Raw genomic sequence first — 27,900 nt, 5'->3', positions numbered from 1 at the left:
TTTGTTGCCAATTACTTTATTCACCAGTATCATGTTCAGTTGAGCTGTTTTTTTCACAGTCCCATAGCTGTATGCCCAGATGATAAATCTGAATTCTTTCAAGATAGCTTATCCTGCCTTTCAACTTTTCTGTACTTCCCTTTTGTGTTTGAACAGTCAGGAAGTTCATGGTGAATCAAGGCAGGTTTTTGCCAGGCCCGTTGGGTTTCCTGCCCATCAGAGTAGACAATTCTTATCCCCTAGGGATGGACTCAATTAAAAAGTTTCTGTGCCTATACCTGGAAAAATACCTGTGCACATACCTGGAAAAAAGTGCTCTGGGCACAGAACTTCTGTAAGATTGCCATGGCACCAATCTCTACAAAGTCAATTAGCATTTCATTTAAGACTTGGAGCAGTGAGGAGAAAGGGGAAAGTCTCATTCTCCAACTCTGCTGTTTTCTGGTACACTGATATCAGAGTTATTTACAGATGTGAATTAGGGATAATTACAGGCTAGACTTCTCACTTCAAAAAAAAACCTCTGTTTGTTCATATTATTAAGCCCTGTCTTTTCAGGTACCTTCTTCACAGCGAGTAGTCAGATACTGTTAAAAATCAGTCATCTTCAGCTCATAGATTGGCATTGGAATAAAAGTTTTAAGACTACTAGTTTCCTCATTGTGCAGTACTATGTTACATAACCATCACCTTTAGTTCTATTTCCTCCTGATTGATTTGAAGTGTGGATTTCAAACATATATATGTATGGGATGCATCTCAGCTGGTGTGTTGCTTCATGCCAGTCGCTGGAGGGGAGAGAGTTTTTGAAATAATGCAGGCCTTTGGTAAATCAAAACAGCAATTCAATACAACACAGCAGGGAGAAATGCAATATCCACAATTCTGGAAAAATATTTTAAGAAGGGCAGTTGTTTCTTAAGAGCTAGGGAATTCAGAAAGACAATTTAACAGAATGGTCTAATAAAGATCAGAGCTGTGCTGAACAATAATAAAACCCAAAACTGAACAAAACAAATCCAGAAAATATATCTAAAAGCCTATAAAATAAAATGACATGCACTTCCAACCCAGGCAGTTGATTAAAACCTTGGACAAGAATAGATCTCAGAATTTTATGCTGTTTTGTGCTTTAAACCTCAAGGCATACACCTGAAAGTAACTGAGCACTGCAACATGTAAGTTTTAGCTTAATAACTTTGAAGCACATGCTCCCAAAGCCTTGGTTAGGCACATAGACATCATTTTGGAGTGTATGGAAAATCTCTTCACATTGTATACTAAATTTCCAACATGCTGCATAGGTAGCCAGTGAAAGGCAGACAAAATACTGAAGGAAATAACTTTTAAATCCTGCATTTTAAAAATTTAATTGGAACTGGAACTTTTAAATTTTAATCAGGACTGTAAGGAGTTTCTGTATTCATCCAGAATGTCTTGTGACAAGAATAGATATACAATTTTTTTATTTTTATTATTTTTTTATGTTTCTAGCACAGAAATGAGTAGAATGTTGTGATATTTTTAGTTCGTGTACACGATACCACTCAAACTTGCCAGTCCTCACAGAACCATCTGCCATTAAGCCCCACTGGCTTTTGCAGTATTAAAGGCACTTCTTAGTTCTTGCTTCCTGAAGATCATTTTGAAAACTGGCTGGAATTCTGTGGATGATTTCACCTTCCCACAATTATACTTACAGTCCCTTGAGAAGGCACATAAATTCACTCCATACAAAGTAGAACTTCTACTTCGTATTCAGATTCATCTTCATAGTAAATAATCAGTTATCAAAATAAGACTTATCTGGAAAAAATTGCTAAGTCCTAGAAAAGGTAGAAGAAGTTAACAGTGTTTTGTCTAATAGAAAGGATGAACAAGGAGTCAAAAGAGACTACTGTTTGTTTTGCTTTGATTTAAGGAATCCAAACACCATCAGAGCAGACTTTGGTCTCAAATTATCTAGATATCTTTCTAATCTGCAGTTGCTAAAACCAAGGGTCAGTCTTTTTATTCCCTGCCCTCTCCTCCCACCCCCATTTCCTTACTATAAGGAAATTGTCACCTTGTCTGTTAAAGAATTATGTTTTAAAACTTTCCAGCTTAAGATCTGGATAGTGTAACTATGACAATTAATAGAGCATATCTTAAAAGATTCTACAGAATTAATACACAAAATGTCTGACTATGGTACGTGCTTTTCTCCAAGCCAGAGCCAAAAGTAATTTTATCAGATAGAGTCCAAATTAATCAGATAACAATGAAAAGGTTAGTTTCACACTTAGATTTATGTTTCCTGAAAAGCAGTATGTACTGACTGGGGAACAAAAAAAAAAAAACCAAACAAACAAAAACAAAACAAAACAAAAATAAAAAGAATGTAGAAGTAGCTGGTTAATTTGAATATCTACATGAAGTATTCAGAAGTGACCAATATGAATCTTTCCTTCTTGCAGCCATTTCACTACCTTTCCATTTAGAAATTCCTACCAGTCACAGAGGCAATTATAATTCATTGAAAAATAAGCCCATTTTTCATCTTCTTCAGTATTCTGGGCAAGTCAGTTCCCTTTATTTCTCTCTTATCTTTGTTAGCTTTGTATTTTTACACTGGAAGTATTTACCTAGACTGAAAAACTCTCAATCTCTAATGTCAATAGAGTGCACTTAAGAAGTGAGTGAATACATATATTGGGGCCACAGATGTTTTGGTGGTGGACTTTTCAGTTACCTATTCATTCATCAATGTAGGAAGACTCTAGTTTTAGCTCAGATTTTTAGGCAGTCTCAGAGGGTGCTAGACCTAAATGAAAAGTATACAATTGTAGAACTGTATTTTCTGTTTGGTTTTTAGTTTTTGTTTGGTTGGTTTTGTGTTTTTTGTTTGAGGGTTTCTTTGGTGTGGGGGGAATTAGATTGGGGTTGTTTGTTTTGTTTTGCTTGGGGTTTTTTTGTTGTAGGGGCTTCACATTACTTTTCAGAAGAGAACTGAGAATTGCAAAGACCATATTCAGGATGTTTTGAGGACTCATCTGTCCCATAAGTGCCTTAGGTCCCCGTTCACATCTCCACTTACTTTGTTATACATAAAAAATCCCCTCTCTCTCTCTTTCATTTCTTTTATTTCCTTCCTTCCTTCCTGCCTTCCTGCCTTCCTGCCTTCCTGTCTTCCTGTCTTCCTTCCTTCCTTCCTCCCTTCCTCCCTTCCTTCCTTCCTTCCTTCCTTCCTTCCTTCCTTCCTTCCTTCCTTCCTTCCTTCCTTCCTTCCTTCCTTCCTTCCTTCCTTCCTTCCTTCCTTCCTTCCTTCCTTCCTTCCTTCCTTCCTTCCTGCCTTCCTGCCTTCCTGCCTTCCTGCCTTCCTGCCTTCCTGCCTTCCTGCCTTCCTGCCTTCCTGCCTTCCTGCCTTCCTGCCTGCCTTCCTGCCTTCCTGCCTTCCTGCCTTCCTGCCTGCCTTCCTGCCTTCCTGCCTTCCTTCCTTGTCTCTCTCCATATGATTAGACCAACAGCTGTATTTTTAATGCACACCAGTTCTGTGTCCAATAAAATTGCGTACTTACACCTGATACTGTGTTATCTTGACTTTGTCCTTGACATGTCCTTTTCATGAATCTCCACATTTCCAGCTTTTGCAACATGACACCAATTAAGGCTGGGAGAGGTGGCTGATACTCCAGGGGGCTGTGTAGCCATCCAGCGTGACTTGGACAGGCTGGAGAGCTGAGCAAAGAATCTAATGAGGTTCAACAAGAGCAAGTGTAGGGTCCTGCACCTGGGTAGAAAGAGCCCCAAGCACCAGTACAGGTTAGGGGTGGAGCTGCTGGAGAGGACTTTGAAGGAGAAGAATCTGGGGGCCCTGCTAGATAGCAAACTATCCATGAGCCAGCAGTGTGCCCTTGTTGCCAAGAAGGCCAACAGAATCATGGGCTGCATAAAAAAAGAGTGTGGCCAGCAGGTCAAGGAAGGTCATTCTCCCCCCCTTTATGCTGCTGCATCCAGTTCTGGGCTCCTTAGTTCAAGAGAGACAGGGAACTACTGGAGAGAGTCCAGAGGAGGGCAACAAAAATGACTGGGGAATTGTAGGATCTCTCTTCTGAAGAAAGGCTGAGAGAGCTGGGATTCTCTAGCCTGAAAAAAAGAAGGCTGAGGGGAGACCTGTTAATGTCTTCAAGTATGCAAAGAGTGGATGCAAGGAAGATGGAGGCAGATTCTTATCATCAGTTCCCAGTGACAGGACAGGGGGGAACAAGCATAAGATGGAACATAGGAATTTCAATATAAAAACACAAGAAAAATATTTTTTTACTATGAGGTTGACAAGGCACTGGAACAAGCTGCTCAGAGATTTTGTGGAGTCCCCTTCTCTGCAGATATTCAAAACCCTCCTGGATGCATTCCTGTCTAACATGCTCTGGGTGATCCTTCTTTATTGGGAAAGTTGGACTAGATGTTCCTTTCAACTCTAATAATTCTGTGATTGTGTGACTCTGTGAAGAAGCATTACTTATGTCCCTACTTACCTATAAATCTCCACTGTCAGCATATTCTCCCCTTTAATTTTAAGATAGCAGATAATTTTTGATCAGGTTCTTATTTACCCAATAGAAGTAAAGTCAGTAAATTTAAAGTGGGTATGGGCACATAATTTAAACCCTTCTATAGTCAAAATGAATATTGTAACTCAAACAGAAACAGAGGTCAGTCTGTGAAATTTGCCAAAAGAAAATTGGCATTCACTATCAGTGGAGTGTTAAATTTTGATTATACAGGCAGGAAAAAAAACAAGTTTTTGAACTGACACATACCTATATTTGCATGTTTCATAACTATGGAAAAAGAACTGATTTTTTTTTGTTTGCTTAAAAGAGTCCCTTTCACTCTGTATCTTTTCCTGATTATGCTTCCTGCATGGCATTTAAATGCTTGATAACTACTATTTAAAATAAACAGATTAACCATGGGATACACTACTAATTGTTATGAATAAGAATAGGAAAAATGAGTCCTTTAAAGGTATTGTCATTTTAATAATCCCATTCTAGCTTTTTCATTAAAAAAAAAAAAGAGAGAGAGAGAAAAGAAATAGATAATGAATGTTGCATTCCTTTTTACTTTACTTCTAAGTTGCACTATCAATCAAAATTTTTTATGCAAGACTGATGTCAAATCAACATATAATAACACTTTTGACAAGTATGTTTTTCATGCACTGCTACCTCTTTGTCATGCACAACCTATTTTTTTTAAGTCTAATAAACTCTATTATTTATCCACTTATTTGGCTCAAGAACCACTGCCAAGGACTAATTTTGGTACTCAGTCTGGTCTTCAAATATAGAACCAAGATTCTGATTCTGTTATCTCTTTCATTTATTTAGAAATATAATACAAAACTGACCTTATATTAATGTGTATTTTTTGCTTTTTTAGCTGGAGCATATTTTTCTATGACAGTTTCTTACACATTAGAATGAAGGATCAGCAGTTAATAGCAGTAAGATGCCTACAGAAAATCTGAGACTGATTTATTTCTCTGAGAGTATCTTATGTCTCCTTTCTCCCCATGATGTATGTGCATGTGTGTTGTGTTATAGCAGCACACCTTCTCTTGATGCATGATCCCATGTGCAAGAGGCAGCTGGTGTTTTTATTTTGCATCAGGTGTCCCAAATTAAGAGAGAGAGAGAGAGAAGGGGGTGAAATGAGAGAGAAGGACTGAGCATGTTGCATTGAGACGTGAAGAAGAATCATCCTGGCATGGCTCTGCACTGAAAGGACCTGCTCTAGAGGAAATAACAAAGCTACAGTGCTGCACCCTAGATTTTGTGTAATGAAATTTTTAGCCATTGGACAATATGGTGTGTGTGCACTTGGTACTGTTGTGTACCCTGACAGTCATTCTGTCACAACGTAACGTGATTTCTTCTAATAAGGAATATTGGAAAGTTGAGATGCTTGGTAAAGGACCAAGTTGATTTCAGCCATTTTTATGAATCACTACTCCATGTATATCTTCAGTTAGGTAAGAAACAAACCAACCAACAGAGCAATAAGTTGAACAGAAGCTGGTAGTTTAATGAATTCAAGTTAAAAGAATTTTTAGTCAATAAGCAACTCTGAAAGTAAACACTGAAGACCAGTGCTGAAGATGTTATAGCAAATGAGATCCTCAAACTTTTCTGCATATAAAAGTTATTTAGAGAACAGTGTGTCACCGACAGAGAGTGATTGCAGGTTGCTGGGATTATCTGCAATGAATGGTTAAGGCAAAGGACAGAGAGAGACATAAGTTTTACTGAAGGAAGACAAAAGGAACATGAAGTGCCAGAAGCACACAGTGGACTTCCATATGGCTAAAACATCTTAGATGATGTTGGAAGTTAGGCCCTACAGTGCTTATCTGAGCTAAAAAGTTACTGGGCTGTCTGTCCTTAGCCTTTAGTGAAACTGAGGTTTTGAAAACCACAAATGAGTTTCTCCAGGGCAGGATCTGAATGAAGGCAAAGCTACATCAGGGAAAACATAATCAATTTCTCTTTGTTATTTAAATGCTATATTCCTCTTGCAGAAAACACTCTAGGCTAAGTATTGTGACATACTTGTTTTAGGTCAAAAACTGTCTTCACATAGTTTTTCCTTTTACTAATAAACTATGTGTTGCCTTTTTCAACTATTTCCTTCCCAAACTGTATTCAAAACAGATGCTTGAGAAATAAAATCAGAGCACTTAGGACTTATACTTCATTACAACCTGTCTCCATATTGAAATCCATAGCATTTCACAGCAAGAGTTGATAAAAGAGACTATTGTTATTCATCCACACAAAAAACAAGTGAGTTTCCACCACAGTAAAAGTGTATAGTGACATATAAACAGGAACAAGCTGCAGCAGGTATGGTAGTGTTCCTGGGTTGGTCAAGCAGAGCAGAGGCTGTCATGCCTGCAAATCTGTGTTCTTCAGCTACTGAAGGGGAGCCATCATCACTCTGGAAGCCCTGAAGCAACACTCATGGGTCATTGTGCTTAATTTCAAGCAAGCTGCTTCGTATCAGAGCCTATTACACAGATCATAGCAATGCCATAACATGGCTATATGCCCTCTTCAGTACTCAGAGATGGGATATTGAAGTGTTTATATGGTTATTTCTCATCTGAGGTTAAAACGAACTTGCATAAAAGCACTACTCTTGCTGAATCACTTATATTTACTCGGTTGGGGTTTTTTATTATAAACTCTTGGGCATTAGAAACAGTAGAGCACCAGGCTGTTACTCAGCCTTGCTGTGTTACCATGCAGGCCACCCCTCCACTGAAATTTAAGGGTACTGATTTCCCTGAATTATTTATAAATTGTACGTATTATACGTAAATACCACAAGTAATTCGATGAACTGCAGGAAAAACACACACTATCCTACATCTTGCCTCTAAACCATAAGTAGTTTAAGTACTGGACTGAAGAAATAAACAGCTCTGTAGCTCATTCATTATCTAGATCCCTGGTCTAGCCCCCCACCTAAATGGCTTCCATAGCACAGGAAGTGTTTCCATTAATAATTTTCTTCTCTTTTCCAATTTAGTAGTTATCTCCTGTTTAAAACATTTTCCTAGAGAATTGTGGAGCAAAGCAGAGCTTGTTTGTTTTCTCCCTGGTTTTGGTTATATTGTCTAGCTGAGGCTTCTTGGCAAAAGACTGGGGATAGCCACACCTCTCTTTCTTTAGGCACCTCAGCTTGGGAAGGAGACTCTGGACAAGCTACTCAGTTGCTCCAGTTAGGTGCCTGAGGCCAGACAGCATCACCTTTTTCTCCCTTACAAGTTTGTTGGTTATTGCCATCTATGTTGGTAAGTTTTATTACTTCCTTGGACAACTGACCTTCTCTGGTCACTCTGTAGAATGTAGAAGTACTTAATTTATCACTGGGAATTCTATTTAGAGGCCCATGTGCTATGTTAAACAAAAGTTCATGCACCAAGAAGTAATACCCAGTAACACAAATTTAGCAAGCCAAATTCAGTAATCAAATTCAGCTTGCACTTCCAGTAGGTCCACAATCTAAGCATGCACTTCAAATACCCACCTCAAAAAAAGAATATAATTTTTTTTAAATATTTTCTTAAAAAATATTAGATTGTGAACAGGTCATTTTTCTGTTTCTTTGGATGCACAATAAATTTGACTGTATGTATGTATTTGCAAGTCCTTGAACTGAATTTACTTATCAGAACTTACATTGTCTATGTCTATTCAGTATTCAAATCAAGGCCCTGAAGCCCCACAAGTAAATATCACTTGTGTGTGACTGGTGTGGTTTATGATTCCTGTCTGCTAATACAATACCATTATGTTTGGCCTCACAATACTTCATAGTAAAAGTTAAAATAAGGCAAAACAAGCAAAGCCTTTTCATTGACATTTGAAAATTTATGAACAAACATCTTGTTCAGACAAACCCCACAGGGCTTACTACATCTCTAAGATAGAACCCCAAATTTCATATAAAGCAGAGTTTATCCTAGGAAAATGTAGTCAAAGCAGAAGCCTGTGGCACCCACTGAATTTGAAACTAAGCAAGGAATAATAAACATGTTTGTCTTGCATAAGCATACTAAAGCAGGGTAATCTGTGACTGTATATAGAAATTCTACAGCACTGAAAGAATGCTAACAGAATTTTGTGACACACATAAACATATGTATTTGTGCAACACGTAGCTATGAAGGGGCAGATGAAGATCCACTGTATAGCTGCAAAACTGTTGTGCAGAAAAAGAAATCCAAGCAGTATATCCTGCAAGGTAATAGCTAAAGATTTACAGTAGGCAAGAAATATGTCTGATGAAACTCAAAATAATCCTCCAGAAAGAGAAGGAGAGATATCTGATGGAACCAGAATGAATGCCGAAGAATCAAGAAAGATGTCTGGCAAAATAAGAGCAAGTCCTGTTGCCAAAAATAAGCTGCACTATTACAAGTGCAGACGAGATAATCCCCTTTTCTTCTGGGGATAGCAAAAGGAACATAAAGCATCAATAATGAGTGAAGAAAGATGAGAAGAAGGGTGACAGCCTGTTTCATTTCTGTCATCTCTCATTGAGGAGCTCTGAAACGTGATTGAATTCAATAAGGTACCAACAACCATCAACACTAAGTACTCAGTGTCAGCTCTGTGGCGTTGTATATTCACAGATTGTGAGTGAATATACAATTCATGTTGTAAGTGTGAAGGACTGACTGCACTGAATATGTACTGGTAACCCTTTAAAGTGATAAAGAGCTAACCATTAGCAGTGTGACATTAATGACTGTTAATCAAGTGCTGATCTGCTGAAAGTGACCTGAATCATTAATGCTTCAAATATACCATAACGATAATTTCCTAATAGTTTCCTACACATGTATAAATATAGACATAATTTATTTACAAATGCATATATTTATTATGCCCTTACAATAATGTATATATATTCACCCACACATATATTCAGATGCAAAAGCATCACAGACCCCTTTTCAGGGTCTCTCAGACATCTCAGATACATAATTTCATTCCAAATTCCAAAATGCACTGTATAAAGGTAAAGAGGCAGACCATAGCTCCCTGTCGGCAGAATCAAGAGGAACTAGGATTGAATTGCTTGCAAGAAATTGTATGGCTCTTCTAAACAGGGAGAAGCTGCCTGACAGCTGCTGAAGAACTTGTTGTACTGCATACTCAAGGATTCTACTTTCACCTGGCTCTGCACTTCGACTCCATTTCTACTTATCACAATCCCTACTAATATTTTCTTCACTTCAGATCACAGGGTCTTAGTTTCAACTTTTTCCACATAGTGGAGACAGTAAACTGGAGAGCAGCATTTAGTAGCTCAAGTTGTATGCCCTACAACACAGAGCTGCTGGTGACCTTCAGGGGTTTTTAACAGGTTTAATTTTCCCCAAAGGAAAGGTTTCAACAGATCAGCTGCATGATGCATGACTTTCTAAACTTTTTAAAGAAAGCTGAGGTATATGTAATCACAGGTTCAAAATTGCATTCACTAAGACAAAAATTGTCTAGAAGTGTAGCTTTCCAAAGCAGTGTTTGCTACCTGAGCTCTCACCAGTATAAAAAAATCTGCAGTAAGTAGTAGCAAGAAGTCTCAGATTGAACATTGAGAGATTTTCATAATGAAAAAAACATAAGCTCTGCACACCATAGGAAAGCATTTTGGAGATCAGAATATTTCTATCCTACCAAAGAATGCACTAATTTTATATTCGGTATTATTTATGTTGGTATTTTTGCAGTCTTAGAGGACTTCTTAGACAAAATGACACCCAGCAGGACTGGATCCATTTCAAATTAATCAATTATGTAATAGTTTATTTCCCAAGCTCCCATTGCAATAAAGCATGTGTCTTCTTTGTTTCTTAGTATTCCTGACTAAATTATCATTACAGTATGAATGCACATAATGTGACCTTTTAAAACTCACTCTAGGCAAAATTGACATCTGAGAAAATCTCTTATTCTGTTCTTTATGGATTGTTCTAAGTCTAGCCCAAATCTGAACACAAGCTGAATGAAATTTTAAGAACAATTGCTGTACATATGCTTGAGTGTCCTTAAATTTTTAAAAGTTTGATAGATAGTATTTTTACTGAATTTCTTAGCAAGGGAAGTAACTTGACATTTTTAAATTTCAGTGCCTTGACAGAGTTAACAATGAATAATAGTGGCAAAAACTGTCTTTAAGAAGTTTTTATCATAGGGATAGAATAAAGTAACATAGTTTAGTTTTATCGCCTCCGAGAAATTCAAGGAATACTTGAAAATATGCTTGCTAAAGTAAATCAGCCTGATTTAAAACAGAGAGAGTCAAAGCCAGTGACATAACAGCACATGCTGTGGATGTTAGCCCATTCACTACTCTAAATATGTGTATGTTTGAGTCTGGTCTCATTGGTGGAAGCTCAGACTGGAGAAAAGAAACCAAGTAAAAACTCAAAGAAAACTTCTTTTAAACAGTAATTTATAGGTTGAGTAACTTGAACTACAACTCTGTGTTGGGTTTTTTTTGTAGACTTATGTAAGTATTACAGAATTTCCCCCTACTCATGGCCAGCAGCTAGTAGCCTCTTTTTTACCTGTAAAGACTTCCTCATAGATCCATGGATCTATGGTTTGGATTTATTTTATCAGATTTTGTAAACATGATACAGCAGAGTTTTCTGCTATCTTCTTTCTATTTCTTGAAGAGAAAATAAATATTTCTTGTAAACTCAAACCAGAAAAGAGCAATACTGATAACTCATATTTTTTCTAAAAAAAAAAAAAATATCCACTGGTATTCTGGCACAAAATATACACTGGAGAGAACTAAGAGGGATGACTGCTTCAACAGGTATTTCTCAAGAAAAAGATGTCTTTTGCTTATAGGTTGATAAATCTAGATGGGAAAATTCAAAGCAGTTCATTTTGGTAGCAGACTTTACTCAAGAGAATATCTATGCTTAACCTGCCAGTTTTTCTATCTGTGCTGATATCCAGGACACAACATCCTCTGTACAGTAGTTAACATACAAAGATAAACACATGTGCTGCTGGCTGACAGGCAGTTTTGGGCTTCAGTGGCATCTGAGTCAGATAAGTGTGGGACAGGGTCTGCAACACTTTCTGTGAGCTGTTTACCCCATTCTGTGGGAATTGCCCCCAAATTCATCATATGGGAAGAAGTTACCCTTTACAGGTGAGGATAGAAACCAAGAGACCAGAGCTGGAGGAAACTAGAGGGGAAGGAGAAAAATCTCTCCAAAAGATTCCCTATTTTTTTATCTTCCTCTCTCCCACTCACCATGTCTTTGTGACATATCTCACAGGATGACACTTCTCACTGAATGAATGTAATAAAAAAAAAAGGTTTTGAAGATACCATCAACCAGTATGTAGAGAAACTTTCACAGTTGTGGAATGTTTTGAATGAGCACCTTCTAAATTTGGAATGCACTATCTTAGAGCTTTATAATAACTTTCATTTGTTTTATGCTGTTGGTAAGAGAGAATATGGCTTTTCTTTGTGTCATCTATAGGTGACCTGATAATATGTAATTTTGTTTATAGTAAGGACTAGTAAGTGCTATAGATTATATGTAAGTATGGATCAAGGCTCAGGCCTTATCTTGCACTTACTATTGCACTTATCTTACACCCTTACTATAGAAAAGGAAGGAAATGTAGGTTTAGAATACAATCTGAGGGAGAGAAACAGAGAGACATGAAAATACCTTTACCCTACTCTTTCATTTTACAGTTACAGAACAGGAAAAGGACAATTAAAATCAACCTCCACCCAAAAATAAACAAAAAAATACAAAAAAAACACCCAAAACCCAGAACAAAATGAATAAAACTAAAAAACTATGAAAAAAAAAAAAAAAACCCAAACAAAACCCAAACAAGCAGCAAACCAAACAAAAGAAAATCATGCATGGCATTGTGTGATGATGATCCTGACGCACAGGGCTGAAAAAAAACCTCCAGAAAAAAAGAATGAATTTTTAAAGGCAGAGAAAGAACTCTGCTAAAATATGTTGAAATAAATAAAAATTTTTAAAAGTTAAAATATATTTTTGTACTATATATATAGTATATGTATGTACATATATGTATACGTACTATATATACACAATATATATTTATGTAGCATATGCTATATATTTTGTTTTTTTAGAATAATGATTTGATACATTAAATTTCATCTTTCTGTTTCAGTTCTAGTACCTATTGCAATTGCTTTTTACAAAGAATGACCATCATGCTTACAAGCGTATTTATATTAGAATTTAGTGGTAGGTAAATTCCCAAATACAATAGCAGATAGTGTTGAGTATTTGATTTTGAGATGGCAGCCCCTTAAACATGCCAAAGTAAGGAGGAATGAAGATACCACACCTGTAAAAGACTTCACCAACAATGACAATTAAAAGCAGACCGCAGATTATATGTATAATGAATTATATGCATAAATACTATATAAAAATCTGTATAAGTGAACAGTTGTCAATCTGTACCAAAACCAAGAAGACACAAAATTTCCTTATATAAAAACACTGAGAGGAAGGCAGTGCTTAATATTGCTTTAAAAAAACATGAGTTGAAATAGAAGAAGAGTGCAATTCCAAAAGCAAAATCAGTCACAAATAAGTCTGGAACCTGCTACAGAATAGAGTACCTGACCCTGGAGATAAAACTTTGAGATTTTTTTTTTCCTGTTATACTTCCTTGTTCATTTAATTATAGTTTAGATGTAGCTACAACTTTATCTGTTTCTAAACCTAATTTCATAAAGTTCCTCTTAGGCAAGACGCTGAATTTACCACTGAATTTGCTGCTTTGAACTTTCCCAATTCTATTCTCTGCTCCAGTTCTCAATGCAGTAATTTAACTTTATTTTCTGTCACCTTCAAAAATAATGATCAATTTCCCTTTCACGTCTTGCTTTTTTTAACTGTGAATCTCATTTTACTATAAAGTCTTGCAAATGTAGGTAAGTAAAAACTGAATTTCCTTATCTTAATTTTTCCATGTTTTAATCTCTTTTTCTGGGCTATCAGCATCATTTCACCCTATCATCTACACAGCATCAGAAAGCTGCTTCCTATAGCAGCAAAATTGTAATTTAAATGTGATACACATGATATTTTGGAGCAGATGAGTTTTATTGTGTGTCTCCTTGGTCTGCATCTGAATGAACCACTGAGTCATGCAACTACTGGGATGTTTGCAGCAATTGCTTGTTGATGATTTTTTTTTTTTTTTTTTTGGCCATTTGAGGCTGAAAGCATTTTTGATTTCTTTATTATATATTGGAGGGATGTCACTGATTTGATTTGTGATAATGTCCAGTCATTCAGTTAATGCTTGAGTCAAATACAGTGTAAATATCTGGCTTTTTACATCTACAACACTCCTTATAATTGAAATTTGTTTAATCAGTGCATTTATCTCGAATTGAGAGTTCTCAAAATGACATAGCTATATCCAAGGAAATAGAGAAGTATTTATAAAATGTGATGTTCTTAATCCTTATTTTAGCAGTTTTAGAAACCAAGAGGACAAAGTATATTTCATCAAAATAATAACTGCAGTATTTTTTATGAGCATATTAATCCACAATGTTCAGTATTAGTTGTTAGATGAGGCACGGAATGGCTCTACTGATTGTTTTATGACAAAATACAGGATCAGGGTTTTTTTCTTCCCTGCATGGGAAGTAGAAAAGCTGGGACAATACTGCCCAAATCCTGCTCTGCTACAGAGCTCTGCTGCAATCTCCATATAAAAACAGAAGTATATTCTTAAGAGGCTCTAGGCACACAACTACTGAATGGTTTTGGCTGTCTCTGCACCTTCACAGGCAAGTCCTACCATAAGATTTTCCTTCTAAGTAACCACTTATGTTACTATGTAATGTTACAATAAAGAGATAATGAATTTTCTACTGCTTCACATGTTTCCTGAGTGATTCCATGTTCAGTTTTGCAACACATTACAGTGGTTTTCAAAGATAACATTACAGTGTTATTGGTGAAAATCTCTTATTTCTTTACCTGCTATCTGGCCAGCAGGTCAGCATCTTTTTCTCTCACTACTGCAATGCCTGCTGTCCACCCTGAGACATTAGGTTGGCTGCTTCAGTGTGGTTCCTCATAATGAAGCAGTATTACCTTATTGACATTGCTCTTGCATACGTATGCTGGAATATGGGCCAGCTGTGCCAGTTCAACAAATGTGAAGGGCCTTGGTTCAGGTGGGTAGGGATTCTGAATTTTCTTTGTAATCGTTCCAAGTGTTCCACAGCAGAAATTGTTCTGTTGGATAAATAGACAAAAATTAACAAGCTACGGACTACCTCCACGATACACACCTGCTTTCACCCTGGATTCCTTGGAACTTCAAAGCTCAAGCAAACACAGTGAATGAGGACTATAGTCTCTCTCATATTGCTTGCTATCTGGCTTTATCTTAGACCACATATGTCATCATCTTCTGGTGCCCTAGCTTGTCACTATATTCACTGCTGAAACTGGGAAAACTTATTCTAAAAGTGAAACATCAACAGTAAGTGCACCTTGAGTCTGCATTCTGGAGGTTTTTTTCTAAAATAAATTGAAAACCTTCCTTGTCCTTTTTCTAGACAAGTGTTTTTCTCTGAAATCCATTTTACAGTGAGCGCTTTCTGCAGAAAAGAAACAAAAGGAAAACCTGGTCTTTGGGAACCCCCAGCTACCTTTTAGCTGGAATGGAAAGGCAGAAACAAATGAGCACATCAATTTTGATTCACATCAGTGGGGTTTGCCCATGACTGTTTGAAAAGGATGGTATATTCTGTAAGTGTGTATGTTATGTAAACATGTACCATGTAGTTGCAGAAATTATCAGCTCCAGGTATCCTCAGTTCCTTGACCATACTAATTTAGCTTAAACAGAACATCTCTTGTAGTTGCACACTTAGAGTTAAGTGGATAAAGGAGTTTCCATACATTTTAGGAATAAAATGAGCACCTAGGTAAGCTGACAGTTGTTTTTTCTTGTGTAATACACCTGCAGCCAGAGACAGAAAGCTCTCCTGCCTTAATATGAAGTAATTTCTGTGCCACAATAGTTCAAAAGAATCTCTGATGTGAAGTCATGTTCTCACTTCCACAAAGGTTAGAATCAACAACGTGAACAAAACAGGAGGGACATAGTCCTTGTTCCCTAGTATTAAAAGCTTGCTCCCCAAGTCTCCTTTTTAAATTTTTTTTAAATAACTTTCATTTTCTTGTGTAAATCAATGCACAAACTGTAGAGTATGAGTCATGCACTCCACAGCACAATCACTGCATCTTTCCTTGAATACTGTTACAATCACAGTCTGTTGTCATATATATAATGGAAACAGAAAAATACTAATGAAAGCAGCCAAAAAATGTTCAGAAGTATGGATAAATTCAAATTCATGCAAATGCGGCTGTCCTGAATTAACTTTTCCACATTGCTACCTAGAAGAAAAAGTTTATTCCATGTGTGTCTGATTGTCAGCTCTCTATTTTAATTAAAATACCTTTCACTTCCCATTCTGTATTAAAAAAATGTTCCTGCACAAGTATCTTTGATGAACAGTTATAGTCTTTGACAGTAACTATACAGAGATAGATGCTCTCTGTTATTCCCTCCTACCCTCTCAGGTGAAGATGAAGAAGGGAATAAGGGAGAGAGAAAAAAAAAAAAATTTGGATAGGTTTTTTGCCCTCCTCAGCTGGTAATTACTTCCCAACCAGAAAAATCCCAGACTGGACTGGGCAGTAGATGGGGATGCCCAAGTCCAGGGCCTCAAGTGACAGTCTGCAGCAGTCTTAGAGAAACCAGCCTGGTCCTGCTTGGGAAGGCAGAAGATAACCCATATAGTTGTAAAAGGTTCTCTGATGAGGAAATGGAGCAGGAGCAGGAGCAGGAGCAGGAGCAGGAGCAGGAGCAGGAGCAGGAGCAGGAGCAGGAGCAGGAGCAGGAGCAGGAGCAGGAGCAGGAGCAGGAGCAGGAGCAGGAGCAGGAGCATAATCCATCTGGCACACCAGCCAGAAATACCACCAGAGGGCTCTCTTGGGAGCCATTTTATACAAAGCATCATGTGAAGAAATATTGTGATTGCTTTATTTGGGTCCTCTGACCCATCCTCTCCTCCCCACAGGCTCAGCTGCTCCCCATTATAATTGCCACATCAGCAGGATGGCTGTTGCTGCTGCTGTCCCAGGCAGGGTTTTTCTATCCTGGTCCTCTCAAACCAGAACAGAAATGTGCTCCTATCAGTTATGCAAACTTCCATGTTAATAAATTTATTTTTTCCTCTTTTGTAAAAAGCCTTCTGTCCTGTGTAGGTCAGATGTCTGCCATTTATAAAAGTTCAGAAGATTTATGTGGAACAAAAGTTTTAAGATTCATTACAATGAAACCAGTAGCAAGGCTCTAGTCTAGAATTTGTTCTAATAAAATAGCAAGAATTTTTTTAAGTACTCAGTGCTCTACATTCAGTTAAGGCATGGATATACGTCCAATTGGTTGAACAATGAACTGAAAAAAGACTTGATAACTGAATGATCACTATATAAAAGCCCATATGCTGACTTCTTCAATTTCCCACAGATTTTTAGCATTAATCTGAAGGAATTGGAAAGATACAGATTTGATGGAGGAACCACTATGTGGGTAAATAACTGGCTGTACGGTTTCCATCAGAGATTTAGGTAAATGGCTCGATGTCTCGATGGAGACCAGTCTTGAGTGCTGTACCTTGAGGGTCTGTACTGAGACCAGTGTTATTAAACATCTTTTGGACCTCATGGACAGTGGAACTCGGTGCACTTTCAACAAGTTTGCTAAAAAACGCCAAGCTGTGAGGTACAGTTGACACTGGAGGAATGGGATGCCATCCAGAAGGACCTTGACAGGCACATGCCAAACTCATGAAGTTCAATAAGACGAAGTGCAAGGCCCTGCACCTGTGTCATGGCAATCCCAAACACAAATACATGTCAAGAGGAAAATGGATTGACAACAGCCCAGAGGAGAAGGACTTGGGGATGTCAGCTGATGTAAAGCTCAGCATGAGTTAGCAATGTGCTCCAGACTGTATGCTCTTAATAAGAGCTCTTATATGAGGTCATTTATAGAAACATGCACTAACATGAGGAATTATGGAGAAAATAAGAGGTGAAGTGAAATTTCACAAGTGAATCCTAGATAGATGGTGAGTTGTTGAAGCTCTCTCTTTTTAAAGCAAAGTGCCATTGCATCCATTTAAATAATGCAACTAAAACTATAATGAGAATTAGGTATATGATGTATATATTATTATTTATTCACAGGTCTCAGTCCTTTGGATGAACTAATTTATTTAACTGAAGTTGGATTTATCATCAAGAGATAAATGGAACATAGCTTTTTTTCTATTTTTCTGATGCAAACCAGCTAATTTAAAGAAAAATTGCAAATATACATAAGCATAATTTGGGAATGACAGCTTCATGGTTTAATATCACGGGACAGAAACATATGGAGCCTTATGAAAAGTCTGTTTCTGAGTTTAGAGGCATTATACAGTAAATCACCTAAGTGTGAAAAACACATTCTAGAATTAGGCAAAAAAATTCTGCACTTAGAATGTAGATGTAAAAGCAGTTTTCTTTTTTCTATCAGAAGTCAACTGCACCTCCCAAATCATCTGGTTTATATCCTTCATGGTCCCTGGAAAAGGGAAAACAACTTGAAGCTAAAAACGAAAGTAACTCTAATCATACATTTTTTAAATCAGTGATTCCTTTCCCGTTACACCTAGCATTTTTTTTTTTTTTTTTTTTTTGCTATTTTGTACAACAATACCAGTCAAGCAGTAGCATTTTGAGCACTCATGTCTGTCAGCGTGTGGGACAGAGAGAGGCCTGCTCACCCCTGCATCTCAAGAACAGGGCAATTTGTATGTTAGAGAGGAATAACACAAGCAGCAATCACCCTTCAGCAGTGAACACTGGCTTTCAACATCTGGGACAAGTGGTTGTCATTGAGTTAGGAGAGCTCCTCAAAACATCCCTGTTAAGCTAAAATCAGTAAATTATATTTTGCGTTCTATGAAAATGAAGACCATAAATACTCTATTAAAATGGAGTTTTAAACTCCAAATAAAATTGGCCAAGTAACCAATTGTTTGTTAGATCTTCATTCCTCCCATTTTATCACGCTTGTGAATGTGTGTGGCATAGAAAAGTGTTCTTTAATCAAGTTTTGTGATCCTTTCACGGACCACATTCTGTTCTCATAGATTGCATCTAGCAAATAGGTCACTAACTCTCTGTGTATGTGTGAGAGTAGTGTGCATGCACGTGAGAATGTGTGCACATGAAAGTTTGTTTCTAGACATCTGTAGGAAGCTACTGAGCATTCACAGCATTTTTTTTTTAATCTGGATCAGAATGAATGCTTGTCAATGCTTCTGATAAAAGACAGGAAACTCCCATTCATCATCAATCCAGATGCTGCTGTCACCAGCTCATTTGCTGCTTCCTCTCTCCCCTTCAGGAGCGGGCTTGGGAAAAGAGAGTGAAGTTAGTCTGAATAAGGAACAATATATTGAAATAGAGCAAAAGACAGTTCAAGCATGAGGGTGATTTTGTTAATTAAAAATAAGAATGCTAGCAAATCATACTGTATTTTATTGTATATAACTTTTGTGAAGCACTTCTACCACCATTTCATCTACCAGTGCAAATTTTGCTCCCACCATTCCCCTTCTGCCTGGCACAGCCATGGAAGCAGGAAGTGTCCACAGGTATCCTCTATGGAGAAAAGGCACATGTTACTCTTACCTTTGAAAAATAAAGGAAATAAATAATAATTAAAAAAAAAAAAAAAAAAAAAAAAAAAAAAAAAAAAAGAAGCTATCTCTCAGAATGAAGAGAGCATCTAATTTCCTTCCTCATGAATTTTTAAGAAGAAAACGTAAGGAATGAAAATGTAATTAGAGACAAGGTCACATTTTCACTGAGACAAGTAAAGAGAAAATTAAAAAAACCAACCCTGTTATGTGATTACCTTTGTTTCATTAAATTGCAGGAAGGTACTTCATTGAGATCATTTACAGCTAAAGATTGAAAAAGTAAGACTGAGCAGTCTTAATGCACTCTTCCCACTAAGAGCACTCTCAGACTAAATAATCAGCTCACTTAACAGTGTGACAAGATAGTTTTAAATATGCTGACTCATTGCTGTGTGAAAAATGTGGATATGTAAAGTATCTCTTTGTGACTAGTAACCTGTCCATTTTCTTAAATGTACATTGTTATAAGAAAAGAAAATAAGCAAAGTGTAGCATCACAGATATACACACTCCTCATGGCTTTGCATTATTGATTATTTCAGAGAATAAAAATTTTAAAATAAATCAACAAATTATTTTGTTAAGAGCATTGCCAACAGGGAATATACTGATTGAGCAGACAGTGCCAGGATAAATTCTTTAATGGCTAACACTGTTTTACTTCCTATTTACAAAAGATCCTTCTACCTGAAGTCAAGATAATTAAAAGATATGCAACTAGTTTAAACCAGTCAACTAAGTACTCATATAATCAATGGAAAGGCAAAAGGAGAGTTGTCCTTGTTTAAGATAAGTGTCCAAACAGTTTGGATTACTTGGCTTCAAGAAAAGACTTCGCCTCAGTGTGACCTACAAAGAGAAAAAAGGTGATTAACTTAGAAAAGACAATAGCTAATGTCTGAGTAGCTTTGATAGTTGATGGCTTTTAAAAAGTGACAGGGGAAAAACTTTTTACATTTGTACCTGACAAATAAATTATATGTGTTATGGATGTATGCCTTAGATCAGAATTGATCCAACAACATGAATTGTGGGATCTATAACATGCAGAAGATATTTCATGTTGAATGATAGATCCTAAAGGCAAGCTGAAGGAGAATGAAATTGTTTTAGGAATAAGTTGTTCCAGAACCAACAGACATCAGTCGTTTAGGCAGCTGGAGACAACTAGAATATGGCCCTGCTCAATGCTAAAAAAAACCCCAACCTGTCTTTTTATAGATGTCGGAAAGAATTCTCTCAATTGCTTGCCCTTGCCCTTATAGGGAATTATAAGTTCCGAAATGTGTGCTGAAAACATAATACAACAGAGAGGCACCAGTCCCAGTGGTTCCTAGAGTGTGTAGAAGATAACTTCCTCACACAGAGATGGTGAGGGAGCCAACTAGGGAAGGCACCCTGCTGGACCTGCTCTTTGTCAATAGAGATGGACTTGTGGAGGATGTGACAGCTGGAGACCATCTTGGGCACAGCAGCCACAAAATGATAAAGTTCTCTGTTCCTGTAGAAGTAATGAGTCCAACAGCCACCTTGGACTTTGGGCAGGCAGACTATAACCTGTTTCAGAGACAGCTTACCAGAATGCCTTGGGAGGAAGTCTCAAAGGAGAGAGGAATTCAGGAAGGCTTTACATTCTTCAAGAAGGAAATCTTAAAGGTACAGGAACAGGCTGTCCCCTGTGTCAAAAGATGAGCCAGCAGTGAAGAGAAGAGGCCTGGCTGAATGAAGAAATCTGGTCATAAGTCAGGGAAAAAATAGAGTATACAGCCTTGAGAGAAAGGGACAGGAAACTCAGCATGACTACAAAGATGTCATTAGGTTATGCAGAGAAAACATCAGGAGGGCCAAAGCCCAGCTTGAAATCAATCTGGCCACAGATGACAAAGGTAACAAGATAGGCTTCTACAAATATATTAGTGACAAAAGGGGGACGAAAGAGAACCTCTGCCCTACCAATAAAGATTCAAGGGGAAACAGTAATCAAGGATGAGGAGAAGCCTGAAGCACTTAATAACTTCTTTGCCTCAGCCTTTAGTAGCAGAACCAGCTGTTCTCTGGCTATCTAGTCCCCTGAGCTGGAAGACAGGGATGGGGATCAGAATGAAGCCACCATAATCCAAGAGGAGATGGTTACTGCCCTGCTGCACCACTTAGACATGGAGCAGTCTATGGGGCCAGTTGGGATACACCCAAAGGTGTTGAGGGAGCTGCCAGAAGTGCTCACCAAGACACTTTCCATCATTTAGCATCAGTCTTGGCTAACCAGGGAGGTCCCAAGAGACTGGAGATTGGCAAATGTGACACCCGTTTACAAGAAGGGCTGGAAGGAAGATCCTGGGAGCTACAGGTCTGTTAGTCTGACTTTGGTGCCAGGGAAAGTTACTGAGAAGATCATCTTTAGTGCCATTATGCCAACACGTGCAGGGCAACCAAGTGATCAGGCCCTGTCAGCATGGGCTCTTGAAGGACAAGTCCTGCTTCACAATCCTAATCTCCTACAGTGAACAATTCAGTGGATGAAGAAAAGGCTGTAGATGTCATTTGCCTAGATTTTAGTGAAGTCCTTGACACTGTCTCCCACAGCATTCTTCTGGAGAAACTCAGAGTACTATTTGCTGGCCAGAAAATTGTCTGTATGGCTGGGCTCAAAGAGTAGTAGCGAATGGAGTTAAATCCAGTGGGAGGACAGTCTCTAATGGCTTTCTCAAGGGCTCATTATTGCAGCCATTCCTGTTTAATATTTTTATCAATGATCTGGATGAGGGCATTGAGTGGACCCTCAGTAAATTTGCAAGATGAAATTAAGCTGGGAGAGAGTTGGGAGAGAGTGCTGAACTGCCTGAGGGTAGGAAGGCTCTACAGTGATCCCTCAACAGGCTGAACAGATCGGTCGAAGCCAATCAAATTAAATTGAACAAGGCCAAGTGCTGGGTCATACACTCGGGTTATGGCAACTCTGTGCAATGCTATTGGCTTGGGAAAGAGTGGCTGGAAAGATGGCTGGTGAAAGAAGTGTCTAGAGAGGTCCATAAATAGCTAGCTGAACATGATCCAGCAGTTTGCCCAGGTGGCAAAGAAGGCCAACAGCATTCTGGCTTCTATCAGCAATATTGTGTTCAGAAGGACTAGGGCAGCAAATGTTCCCCTGCACTTGGCAATAGTCAGGCTGCATCTTAACTACTACATTCAGATTTGGGCCCCTCACTATGAGAAGGACATAGAGGTGCTGGAGTATGTCCAGATGAGGACAGCAGAGAAGGGAAGACCTCATCACTCTTCGGTGAAAGAGGCTGAAAGGAGATTGTAGTGAGGTGGTAGCTGGTCTCTTCTTCATAGTAAGAAGCAACAGGACAAGATGAAATGGTCTCAAGTTGCTCTATGGGAGGTTTACATTAGACATTAGAAGGAAATTATTCACTGAAAGGGTATTTATATATTGGAACAGGCTGAATCACCGTCTCTGGAGGTATTCGGAGGACATCTAGTTGTGGTGCTTGGGAGTATGGTTTAGAAGTGGATTCAGTAGAGTTGAGGTTAAAAGTTGGACTGGACAATCTTACAAGATTTTTCCAACTAGAATGATCCTTGTCTTGGAGCAAAGCAGGATAAATCTGTGCCTTCTTAGCCCAGTAACACATAGTAATTTAATATTTGGTAAGACACTTAGAGAAATGCAGTGAAAGAAAGGAGAAAAACTATTATCCTCTTCAGATTTTTCAGAGGCAGGAAAGAAAATAATTTTATGCAGAGTGAATATTTCTAGTGATTTAAAGATTTCCCAATTCAAAATGGAGTGCCAGTATGTACTTCTATTTTGTTAAAATGTTATTATGTTTAGTTATTAAATGTATAGATGTAAACAAGCTTAGAAGGTCATGAGATGACTGCACAGGTAAAGAGTATTTCCATGATGTAAAAATCAAGATTATCACTGATTATTTATGATTCATATTGTAGAACTATCAAGCTGCTTATTTTTAATGTAGAGGTTGACAGTACACCCCCATTTTGTAACACTTGACTGAAAAGGAAGAAACCTAGCTTGACTCAAATATTTTTCTTTTTCACCTTTGCCAATGTCAGTGGTCTTAGAGTTTGTCCCTATTAATTAATATCCCAATTGCTATCTGCATTTCAAAATCACAAACTATTTCTCAAAACTTCCTCATGCTGAAATCTCCATTTCCCCTTTCAGCCAGCTGCAGAGATGTCTGGTGCCTCAAAATAAGTGTTTTGATGTTAAAAATGCTGTTGAGTAGAGCTGAACAAGACATATTTGCAACATTGAAAACAATTAAATACAAGTGCTGCAGTAATTCAGAGATCACTGGAAGAGTACTAGAAAAGCATAAAGCATGTTACAGCATAGTGAATCTTTTTAATAAGTTCATTGCTTTCAGAAATAACGTGACATGTGTTGACACAAGTCTTGACACATTAACTAGGAGGTATTAAAGTCCTCTGTATGCCTTGTGTGACTTGACATAACATTTGAATATTGAGACACAATATGCTGTCAGGAATTTTTCTGTCATCCTGGGGTATATACTAATTTTGTGTGATTGCACCAAAGCATTTATGACCTTTTGAAATTGTTGTGTTTATATTACTGTCTGGAACGTCATAAATTCACACATACGCATGTGTGTGGAAAAACTTGCAATAAATCCTTGAAGTGTAATGTCTACTATTTAAAAAGATTTATAGACAAAATTCCCATATAAGACATGGTTGACCTCAACAGGCTGGCAGTTTTCCACCAAGGCTCTATCTCACACTCCTCAGCAGGACCAGAGGATAAAATCAAATTTAAAAGCTTACGGGTAAGATAAGGACAACTCACCAAGTTCTGTCATGGGCAAAAAAAAACTTGACTTGAGGAAATTAATTTAATTTAATGTCAGTCAAAACCAGAGTAGGATAGTGAGGAATAAAAACAAAACTAAAATCATCATCTCAAAACTCTTTTCTTGCCAGGTCTACCTCCTCTTATCGTCTCCTGGAAACATAGAGGGGTGGGGAATAAGGCTTACTCTCTCCCAGATGCTGCACAGTGACTCTTTACAGTTGTGTAAATATTTTATGACAGAGGGCCCACCATCACTGATGGGCTGAGCTTTGGCCAGGGGCAGGTCCATCTCAGAGGTGGCTGGCTCTAGCTTTCTTCAACATGGGGGAGCCCCTGGCACCTTCTCCCAGAAGCCATCACTGCAGCCCCTCTGCTACTAAAACTTGCCACTTAACCCAAATACACTAGTTCTGCCAGATTTAATTGATTTTGACTTAGAGAAAGCAACTGTAAGAAGTGAAAAGGTTTTGTTTCTTCACTAAAATAACAAACTAGTACATGACAATTTTTGGAATCTAGACAACAGCACAATAGAGTTCAGTTCTTATTGATATTAGATTAGACACTACACAATAACTATTGTACATCCAGTCTCCCAGCCAAAGATGAATACTGTGTGTGTGATTGTTTAGCCACTCTGGAATTCAAACATACTAATTTTATCACTCAAGAAATTTACCTTGGGCAGCACCACGACTTAAGCAAGACATACAAATGAAACATCTTTATCTCAGATATTGTAGAAAACCCTGGCCATTCTAGTGAAATTTTCACTGTACTTACCTGTTCTGGTAGATTCATTTGAGAGAAGTCTTTTGGCTAGATTATTCTATATGATTATTTATTATCCTTAGTGTGAAAAATTGAGTAACTAGAACTAAAGATTTCTTAAGTAGCTTTAGCAACTGTACTAAGGAGCAAACTGTAGCAGTTTTTGTTCACAAACACTGAGACTTAATGAGTAATCATTTCAGGGGAAAAAAAAGGGCTTTTTCATTTTTTTGAACGTAGGTGAATATCAACACTTCACAGACTTTAGGAATGAATTTTTACTAATTTTTTTTAGTAGAATTCAAAGAGAACTCTGATAATACTTGTAAAAACCTTAAATACATTCAGAGCGTGTAAGCTGACCTGACACCTAGGGAGAGCACCACAAGGAAGAAGGGGATGGATAATAGCACCAGATAACTGTACAGTATCTATATGGTGATCTTTCCCTTCCATTCCTACTATGCAGAGAGAGATTGTTCTCCCATGGCTTCAGTGATAGACTAACAGTTCGCCTGCAATCAAGTGCTTTTATTTAAAGAGACTCTCCTAAGCTTTGCTGAATGTGTCAGAATTTCACTCTGCTGTAGAGTCAGTACAAAACCTGCCTACCCTTTACTGATACACCTCTTGAAGATCTTTGGCCTAAAGGAGTCTGCAATGGATCCTATATCCATCTCAGGATAAAGATTTAGTTTAGGTTCGAAAGAGCAGATAACCAAAAAGGAAAAAGCCTAAGTGCTAACCAAGTAATACTCCAAAAATTTAGATCTTCATGTCAAAGTACATTATGCCTCAAATACGTTTCTGCAGTGCTCTGTTGTCCATGTAAAGCTTACTGGAGAGCAACAGAATGAAATGCCTGAAAATGACAAGAATGAGAAAACTACTGTAATTTGGCTTGCTGTCAGAGTCATCTTAGCTATTTTGATGTGGTTTCAGTTTAAGTGGATTGACAGCTTCCACTGTTTCTTTAATGGACTGCACTATAATAGTTTGTGTTGTGTAAGGTCACCCCACACATGCTGGAAGATACAATAACACTATTCAAGGAGAAATGCCTTGAGTTCTTGCAAGATCAGGAAAGTTGACCATGCAGCAAACTCACAGAGAACTCACAGCACTTTGTGAGGCTGCATATCCTCCCAATTAAGCCTGTCTGAGATACCTTAAAACACCCTAAGAGATGGTCCTGTAAATAGCATATTTACTGGGACTGGCAAATTGCACATGTCCTGATGCAATTTCAGCTGCCCTCATGACTCTCCATCAGCTGATGCATTGTCATAGATGAAGGAGTCAGTAGCCAGGATGTAAAAAATGAATGCTTCAAAGCACCATGAGAAACATAAGAGCAAGAAAAAGGTATACACTATTGTCTTAATATAAATGGCATGAATGAAAAAACACTTCCCCAAAATTCTGTTGCCAGGTTGTAAAAATCATTTAAAATGGCTAAAGGTGTACTGTAAGCTTCCCCCAGTTCCAATATGGGAAGCTGGGTGCTCTTCTGTGAGCAATATATTCAAGAAAGGGAAAATGAAACTGCAAAAATATTTTAAAAATGAACTGGCGAGAAAAGGGGGAGGTGAGAAAGCAACACTAGAGAAAAGACACCAAGGTCAATGAGGAAGAAAGGAGAAAGGTGTCTGGACAGAGATTTCCCCATATCCCATGGTGACATGTCAGCTGTGCCCCTGGATATTATGGAAGAGCGCGGTGGGGTAGTCGTTGAAGGACCCTGGTGGTGCAGAGGTGGATTTGTAGCCCCTGAAGTGTCACAGGTAGGAAGACATGAAGCTGTAGCCTCTGCAGATCATGAAGAGGGTCAGATGTGGATCTGCAGCCATGTAGGACTCCATGTCAGAGGAGGTAACTTCTTGAAGAAGGCCATGACTCTATGGGCAACCCATGCTAGAGCAGTCTGATCCTGAGGGACTGCACCTGCTGGGAGAGACTCATGTCAGGGGGTTGTGAAAGACTCTTCCATGAGAGGAAGCCTACAGTGGAGTGGGGGAAGGATGTGAGGAGTTCTTCCCTGAGGGGGAAAGAGCAGCAGAAACAATGTGTGGTGAACCTAAACCCCCATTCCTTGTCCCTCTGTGTGGCTGGTCAGGGTGGGGGGGAGCAGTGAAGCAATTTAGGTACAAGAAAGAGTGAGGCATCAGGGATGAAGGTTTTAAGATCTGGTCATGTTTTCTCTTTGTAGATTAAATTAGGATTTTTTTTCCTTCCCAGACTGGGCCTGTCTGTTTTTTGCCCATTACTATGGGACTGAGGAATGAAAACATCCTTATCCTTGTCTCAATTATTGAGCCCTCAGGTGGATTTTCTCTTCCTCATCCCACAATGGGGGTGGGGGTTGAGTGAGCAGAAACTTGGTTGATGCCAGCTGGGCCTAAATCTTGACAAGTTAGTGAAAAATGGATTGCCTCTGTTTAAACTAAGAGCCGCATACACAGCTGTCCCCTGAGATTCACTCACCTGCCACTGAATACCAGTGGTGCATGGAAAAGGTTCTTGTTTGTGAAGCAACACTTACTTCTTTTCAAAACTGACCTTTAATGGAAACCCTTTTGAAATGAAGGGCTCAGCAGCCACAAAGCCAAAGGAGGCAGAATGAAACACAGCCTTATTCCTTCAAAAGCTGTGCCTCGGTGCAGAAAGGTATTTAAAGTTATCTATCTGGTTAAAAAGTGCACAGGAGGGGATATTACTCTTAGTTCTGTTCCTAGTGTTTTTATTTTACACTGATTTTTGTTGGGTGAAACACTTCAGCATGACTCAGAGCTCCCTTAGGTCAGTGCTGCAGTTTGCAGTAAGGTTCCCTTTTCATTCTTTTTTTGTTCCCCTTTTGTCATGTACATTCCCAGGAGCAACAGGATTCCAAG

Source organism: Heliangelus exortis, chromosome 1, assembly GCF_036169615.1.
Source record: "Heliangelus exortis chromosome 1, bHelExo1.hap1, whole genome shotgun sequence".
NCBI lineage: Eukaryota > Metazoa > Chordata > Aves > Apodiformes > Trochilidae > Heliangelus > Heliangelus exortis.
This window is presented reverse-complemented; position numbering follows the sequence as displayed.